Source organism: Cryptomeria japonica, chromosome 3 (genome assembly GCF_030272615.1).
Source record: "Cryptomeria japonica chromosome 3, Sugi_1.0, whole genome shotgun sequence".
NCBI lineage: Eukaryota > Viridiplantae > Streptophyta > Pinopsida > Cupressales > Cupressaceae > Cryptomeria > Cryptomeria japonica.
Genome location: NC_081407.1, coordinates 484,776,766 through 484,785,937, shown reverse-complemented (window position 1 = coordinate 484,785,937; position 9,172 = coordinate 484,776,766).

The window sequence follows — 9,172 nt, the reverse complement described above, 5'->3', positions numbered from 1 at the left end:
GACAAAGAAATTTTACACAAATCAAGATTTATGTCCTAATCCATTTGACAAGAGCTTGTACATGCCTCCCTTCCCTAAGCATTTTGAGGCACCTAATTTTGAGGAATATAAAGGGAATGGCAATCCAAAAGACCATATTCGAGCATTTTTCGTAGCATGTACTAAAGTGAGTCATGAGGAAACATATTTAATGCACTTATTCGCATGAAGTCTCACAGGACAAGCCATGGATTGGTATTCACATTTCCCAGGGAATATAAAGACTTGGTCGGAATTGGCTCAAAATTTTATATCCCACTTCGCATTCAACATTGATAGTGAAGTGACCATGTCAGATTTATGCAACACAAAGCAAAAGCAAGGTAAACCAATAGTGACTTTCTTGCAAAGATGGCGAAGCTTGTATAGTCGTTCTTCCCTAGATATACCTGAAGAACAACAAGTGAACTTATTTATTCAAAATTTGGTCCCAGAAATGATGTATGAACTCAAATTGAAAAGTCCCAGTACCATTGAGAAACTCATTAAGAAAGGGATGAACATTGAAAATGCTCTTGTAGCTAAGGGACTCATTAAGCTCAACAAAGACAGTGACAACACAAACAATTCAGGGACAGAAATAGATTTTGGTACAAAAACAAGAATGTCACTAATGATGGAGTTGTCGACGCAAGAGCAGTAAATGCAAATCAACCCACATTCACAATAAAGAAATTGAGTGCTCCTAATATGTCGGCTATGGAACAAAATCAAACACCAGCAAGCAATGTTACTCAACAGCCGCAATACCAACAATATACTCAACAATATAATCAACAACAAGGTCAGCAACAAAACCAGCAACAAAAACCTTTCCGATCAAGGGATGGGCCTCCTCAACAGTTTACGCCACTGGGAGAGCCTATTGAGTCAGTAATGAAACAATTAATACAAGCAAAGTTTATCAAGTTACCAGATATCAAGGAAGAACCATTGGTAAAGCCGCATTGGTGGAATGATAATGCATATTGTGAATACCATCGGTCAAAAGGACATAAAACTGCATCGTGTTTTCAATTGAAACATATGATTCAAGACTTGTTAGATCAAGGAGTAATTGAGGTAGACCCACCCAAAGCAACCTCTAACACTGATCATACAATTTTTAAAACTCCTTTGCTTGATCATGACAAGGGTAAAGTATCTTCTTCAAACTCTACTCAATCAACAAATCTTAATTATGCAAATATTGGTTATAATAATGTCATCAATTGTTTTCAAGCATCAAATGAGTATGTTTCCACCATAAGAATAAAGGGGCAAGATCCTTCTTGCACAGTCACCACTCGTCGATCCAAAATAGTCCTGAAAGGAGCTCCTGCAATTCCTCCCAAATCAACTCCTATGAGTCAGTATAATCTCCTAGATCATCTGGGTAAGACACCTGCACAAATATCAATTCTTGAGTTGTTGAAAATGTCCCCTATGCATCGTGTAGTCCTAGATAAAGCTTTAACTGAGTCCACTATCCCGACAGACATTGATGTTGACAAGTTTCAAGCCCGAATTGGACATCTAGCTATTTCCCAACACATCGCCTTTTCTGATAACGATATTTCTCCTGATAAGCTCCCTCATAATGATCCTTTACATCTTGAAGTCTTTGTCCATAATTGCAAGATCTGACAAGTCTTGATAGATGGCGGAGCAGGTCTTAACATCTGTACCTTGAGAGTGGTCATTGGTCTTGGTTATACAGAAAATGACATTGATTCTTCCAGAAGAATAACAATCAAAGCATATGATGATGTTGAGCGTCCATCTAAAGGGGTAATTTCATTGCCTATCAGAGTCAGTCCAGTGACAGAAAACACTTTCCTGCAGGTCCTAGACCTTGATCTCCCTTACAATATGATTCTTGGTCATCCATGGATCCATGCAATGAAAGCAGTTCCATCTACTTATCATCAGTGTTTAAAATATCCTTACAATGGGACTGAGATAACAATTCCAGGAGATCGTAATCCATTTCAATTTTGTGCTAATCTAAAGGATTCCCCGAAGCAACAAGTCCTAGTCAATAGGGAGGCCCACTCACATAATTATGTGGATCCTAATGAATTGTTAGATGTTGTCAAAGGAAAATTGAAGATACAGGACCAAGGATGCGGAGAGTATTCAATGGCTCAAACATTCCTCATTGGGAATTTACCAATATCTCCAAAATCACATGGAAAACCACATTTGTTGCAAAATGAACCTAAGATAGTCATTCAATATCAGCCCCCCACTACATTTACAAAATGGGGTGAGCTTAACAAAGAAACTTTGGATGATGATGTAATAGATTGGCTTTATAAGGATCCAACTGATGCACCACCTATCAAGTTACCAGTGGAGCGGTATGGAAAAGGGTTTACTATACTACAGAAAAAGGGATATGATGGCTACAGTGGTTTGGGCCCTGATAAGAAAGGTAGACTAGAACCTATTATACCTAAGACCCGACCTCCAACTTTAGGGTTAGGTTTTGTACCATTGCGAATTGGAACCTCGTCTACCAAAGTGACCATGTGTGGAAAGGGGCGTGACTCTAATGATGAAACAACACCTGAGGACACCCAACCTAAAACTGATTCCAATGAATGGGAGTGGAGTTCTTTTTCATCTAGCTCCTATGCCCTTGAAAATGTTTTTCTTGACCTTGATGATTTGCCCATGGAAGACAAACATGAAATAACTCCCCCTCCCAAAACATGTCCTAATGCTTGGATAGAGTCATTCTGGGACCCAAGCTCCAAATTAGATACGAGCAATTCAGACAGTGATACCACGGACATTCTTATCCTTACCATCTCAGCCCTAACTCTCTTTAAAACTGATGATGACATACCCCTTGTCTATCCACAGCTTATCCAACATGACCAACAAGAACCACTCAAATTGGATTATTTTCAAAATGACGAAGCAATTGCAGCATTCCTTGGACTATAGGAAGGCATACCACAAGGCGATCATAAGGTAGGGTTTGCTATTGATTTAGATTCTACAACATATTTTGGGGAGTCAACTCCATCTTGTAGTCATAAAAATGAAAAAGAAAAAGTAAAAAATCAAAAGAATAGGTCTTTGAGTGAAAACCGTAAGGCACTCTCTAATCATGAAAAAGTAAAAATAAAAGACGTACCTGCGGGTGAAAACCTCTCTGAGGCGCCCAAAGGTGGAAGATTGGACATACCCTTGTCAAGTTAGGATAAATCAACATTGCTTGTGGAAATGACCGAAGAGATAAATTTGGGTACACCTGACAACCCTAAGGTCATTCATTTCACTGCTTCTCTATCAAAACAAGAAAGCATAGATTTTGTCAATTTCTTTCTCGAGATAAAGATCAATTTTGCATGGTCTTATGTAGATATGTCCGGCCTTGATCCTGAAATAGTCCTTCATCACTTGCCATTAAAACCAGATGCCAAGCCCGTCAAACAAAAACTCAGAAAGATGCATCCCCAGGTGGCTCTCTTGGTCAAAGTAGAACTTAAAAAATTATGAGATGTGGGCTTTATCAGACCAATTGATTATGCAGATTGGATTTCAAATTTGGTACCAGTTAGCAAAGTAACTGGGGGCATCAGAATCTGTATGGATTTTAGGGATCTTAATAAAGAATGCCCTAAAGATGACTTTCCACTACCGAATATAGACATCATAGTTGACATGACTGCCGGATATGAGATGCTATCATTGATGGATGGTTTTTCTGGATATAATCAAATTCACATTGCTCCTGAAGATCAACATAAGACTGCATTCACATGTACTTGGGGTACCTACTGCTGGAATGTGATGCCTTTTGGTCTTAAAAATGCTGGCACAACGTATCAAAGAGCTATGACGACAATTTTCCATGATTTTATGCATACTTTGATGGAAGACTATGTTGATGACCTATTATGCAAATTCGTCACAAGAGATAGTCATCTAGCCATCCTTGGCCCAATCTTTGATCGAATGGAAACCTACAAGCTCAGACTCAACCCAAAGAAATGTGTCTTTGGTGTCACAGCCGGCAAATTATTAGGGTACATTGTCTCTCACAGAGGCATCGAAGTAGACCCTGAAAAGGTTAAAGCAATAATGGATATGCCTCCTCCTTCAAATCTCCATCAACTAAGAAGTCTGCAAGGAAAGTTACAGTCAATCCGCAGGTTTATAGCTCAATTGGCAAACAAATGTCATCCCTTCCAGCATTTATTGCATAAAGGTGTCACTTTTAAATGGACTGAGCAATGTCAATTAGCATTTCAAACACTCAAAGATTATCTATTGTCACCACCTATTCTAATGCCTCCTATAGAAGGGAAGCCATTTATATTGTATATCTCTACAACTGAAACGACACTTGGAGTTCTCTTAGCCCAACAAGATGAGAAAGGCAAAGAATGGGCTATTTATTATATCAGTCAGACACTAGTAGGCTATGAGCTGAATTATTCAACTATTGAATGGGCATGTTTAGCAGTGGTATTTGCAACATAGAAGCTTCGACACTATATGTTAAATCATCAGACATGGCTAGTTGCAAAAATTGATCCCTTGAAATACTTGCTTAGCAGGGCAGCTTTGACAGGTCGCCTAGCAAAGTGGGTTATGATCCTTAGTGAGTTTGATATTGAGTACATTGAGAGAAAGGAAATAAAAGGACAAATCATAGCGGATCAACTTGCAGAAGCACCTATTCATAATGATCATCCAATGTTGATGGATTTTCCAGATGAATCAGTCTTTCCTGTCACATATTCTAATGAATGGAAATTATATTTTGATGGATCCCATACCAAATTTGGGTCCGGAGTAGGTATATTATTTGTCACCCCTCAAGGTGATGCTATTCCCAAATCCTACAGAATAACTTTCCATTGCACCAATAATATTGTAGAATACGAAGCTCTGGTCATAGGACTCTGAGTAGCAATCCACTAGAACATTACACACTTGCAAGTCTATGGAGATTCCCAGTTAGTCATCCATCAAGTGAATGATGACTATGAAACGAAGGATGAAATGCTTATTCCCTACAAGCATATGGTGGATTTCTTCAAGACAAAATTTACGGCTATCCATTTCAGTCAAGTTCCAAGAATTCAAAACAAGTCAGTAGATGCTATGGCAACTATTGCTTCCATATTAAATATGCCCCACAATATGGACAGATGTGAATTTTTGGTTGAACAGTTGCTTGTCCCTTCTTTTGAAATTTCGACAACAGATGTGATGTGTGTTCTTGTTGGTCCTAATTCCCTCTGGTACAATGACATCTATCGGCATTTGAAATCCCAAGCCTTACCACCTAACCTTTCCTCTAACCAATGCCAAGCCTTCATACGCCAAACTGCCAAATATGTCATCATCACAGACACCCTTTACCATCATTCCTTTGACCACACCCTCCTCAAGCGTTTGGATTCTGATGAGGCACAAATGACTTTACACGAGGTTCATGATGGTATATGCGGGGGCCATTTCAATGGTCTGAGTCTAGCTAAAAATTTGGTTCATGCTGGGTATTATTGGCCCACTATGGAAAAGGATGCTCATGATTTTGTCAAGAAATGCTACAAATGTCAAATACACGGAAATTACATTCATGCACCAGCTCAAGAACTTCACCCTGTCATATCTTCGTGGCCCTTTTCTCAATGGGGATTGGATCTTATTGGCAAGATTCACCCGACATCTGCAAATGGACACAAATTCATCATCACGGCCACATAATACTTTACAAAATGGATCGAGGCTATGCCCATGACCTATATCACTGGTGTCCAAATTTCAAAGTTTCTACTGAATTATATCATATGCAGATATGGGGTTCCCCTTGCAATTGTCACAAATAATGGTTGTCCATTTAAAAATAAAGATGTCAAGGAACTCTGTGAAAAGTTTCGCATCCAACACCATTTCTCTAGTCCTTACTATCCACAAGGTAATGGTCAAGCTGAAGCATCAAATAAAACCATCATTAAGATCCTGAAAAAGGTTGTCAATGATGCTGGTCAAGATTGGCATGTACAGTTGAATCCAGCACTATGGGCTTATCATACTTCCATCCGCACACCTACTGGCGCAACACCTTATTCCTTGGTGTATGGTGCGGAAGCCATTTTACCCTTGGAAGTGGAAATTACCTCTTTGCGTGTTTCCCTGCAAAATTTGATTAATGATGAGACGCACAGAGTCTCTCGGTTGCATCAGCTTGAGATGTTAGATGAGAAACGTCAGACAGCCCTGACACATTTGCAAGCATATCAAAACTGTCTCCGTCGCTCTTATAATAAGAAGGTCAAAGGGTGACACTTCGAAGTGGGAGATTTGGTCCTAAAGGCGAACCCGAAGAATGCACAATCTAATGACATCATCAAAGGAAAATTTGAGCCTAATTGGGTTGGACCTTTCATAGTTACTACAGCCTATGGCTCGGGGGCATATCAACTTAAAACCCCAGATGGTGAACCTTTGTCAGATCCTGTAAATAGCATGCACCTTCGCAAGTACTGGACATAGTTCCTTTGTCAACAATTCTTTAATATGATCCTTAAAAAATACAAAAAAATCAAAAAGTGAAAAAAATAAAAAATCAAATAAAAAGTGAAAAATTGAAAAGAACAAAAGTAAAGAAAAATAATTCGCCCTCTAGTGAAAACCTGGCAAACAGGCACTTTGGGCAAGTACCATGGTGAAAACCCGGCAAATAGGCACCATGTGTAAAAGATTATTGCTTCGTCATCTATCATGACCCCTAGCTATACTTTCTCCCCGCAGGTTTATCATGCTTATCCTTGCCCTGATCGAATGTTTTGTTCCAGGCCTGTGATTGGTCAACATCATTGTCTTGCATACTCAGGTTTCCAGTCCTTGTGCATATGTTTTAGTCTTGGTCGATGTATATGTCTTTCAACTGTTCATTGGGTGCGCGCCCCTTGTCATGATCAAATTACTGGAGCTTTCAAATCAGATAATGTCCTGAAATAATCAAAAAAATTGAAAAATGTCCTGAAAAAAATCCCTAAAAATCAAATGATGTCCTGAAATAATCAAAAAAATTGAAAAATGTCCTGAAAAAATCCCTAAAAATCAAATAATGTCCTGAAATAATTTTAAAAAATTGAAAAATGTCCTGAAAAAATCCTTAAAAATTAAATAATGTCCTGAAAAAAATCCCTAAAAAGTCAAAAAAAAGTCCTGAAAAAAAAAATGAACAAAAAAAATTGAAAACATCAAAATCCAAAAGCAATTTCTTTGGCATTTTGTCAATAAATGGTACCCTCTGTGCATAGACAGATCACTGAGCATACATCCGAAGTCAATCAATCACACACTACGCTTTACTGCAAATCACGCATTAACAGATGAACTTTTCAGTCAAACCAGACATTCAAACTGATTAAAATTGTCATGTCAATCACTCAACATCAATATCATTTATCCTTGTTACTACTATCATGGGTCTTATACAGGGTGTGGTATACTCGAAACCAGACTGTGTCCTATCTTAGATGGGGTACTGCATTCCTTGAAACCAGATAGCATGATCATTCCTATTTTCCACTTTTGACAATGACGATCAGACTGTTTGTTTGACTTGGTTGAATTTGTGCGTCTTATCTTTTTACTGATTTATCTTTGGCTTCGATCATGTTCCTATGTTGCTTGATGATGTCACTGAGTGATTTCGAGTGACCGGGATGGTTCATGGTCCCTTTCCTTTTTTTTGTTGTGTTTGCTATTTGTGGAATGTTTGTCACAAACTGGGGCAACTATATCATTGGGTGTCTATGATAAGTACGTTCGCTCTGTGAACACCGCACATATCTTGACCCTTGATGTATGCACCCTAGGATGATTCACTCATTCCTTGTGTGCGATGTGTCTGTCTTTTGCATTAGAGGTTGTGTTTCAGCTTTGGCCTTCAATGCCATGATGCTCTGCATCCGCTTTGCTACATTAAATAAAGGTTCTCACCTACTTTTGTGCATTGGTGAAAGCAAGTTTTTCTTCATCTCTAACTGTTCTCTGTCTAATTTCTTCTTACTAACATTTCTTCTGTCAGTTTGGGAAGTCAGTTCGGTCTAGTTCTCCGATCTCCAAAAACATAAGATGCATCTTGCATTCATTGATTAGTACATTTGCATTATATCAAGTCCATACAACAACATTTTATCCATTTCATCTTATAAATGCATCCAAAAACATAAACACCATTCATACATGTTCCAAAGATAGTACATAGACAATGCATAAGACATCCATACATGGAATGTAAACATAAGCCATAACACATTGCATCCCATCATATAGTTGCATATCATATCATATATCAAAACAATATCGGAGTACAAAATTGGACTGTCTGTCCTAAGTATGGCCCGCAGGCTGAATACATAATGTCACACTATATATGTCTCTGTCATAAGGAGCATGTGCCTCTACCACTGGGTGCTCCCTCGGTCCTCCTCATCCCTACCATGTCTCACGGATGATGTCCCTCCTGCCCCGAGTCCTGGCTGTGGTGGTCTCCTAGGTCCACTCACCCCCATGCTGCTCACTGACCTTCAAGAATGTGGCCTACTCTCTATCCTTGACCGTGACCAATATGACGTTGCTCTCTACTTTGGGGGAAATGCACTCTCATATAGTGTCCTCCAATGGCATATCTCATCTCTGGTCTCTACCAACATCTGTGCCATCTCACGTGCACTGGCATCCCTAATCGACCCAATATACTCGGTCACTCTTTTCTCTGCTTGCTGTGCCTGGGCTATTGCTATATCTCGAGCCACTGTCAGTCTGGCTATCTCTGCTCTAAACTGATCTTACTCTGTCCTTAAGATAGAATTTTTTCTCTCTAATGTCGGAATGTGATCATGCTGACTCACTATGGTGGCCCTACATATCTCCATCTCCTCTATGCTAGCTGTCTCTGGCTCTATGGGTATATCCTGCAATGACTCCTGATCGACTGGATCTAGCTCATCATCCTCGTCCCCATCATCCCCTCCATCCTCATCATCCCCTTCATCCTCATCATCCTCCTCATCATCCCCTCCATCCTCATCATCCCCCTCATCCTCATCATCATCCTCATCTCTGTCCTCATCATCTCTCTCCTCCTCTCCAGCGAGTGGGAAGTCCT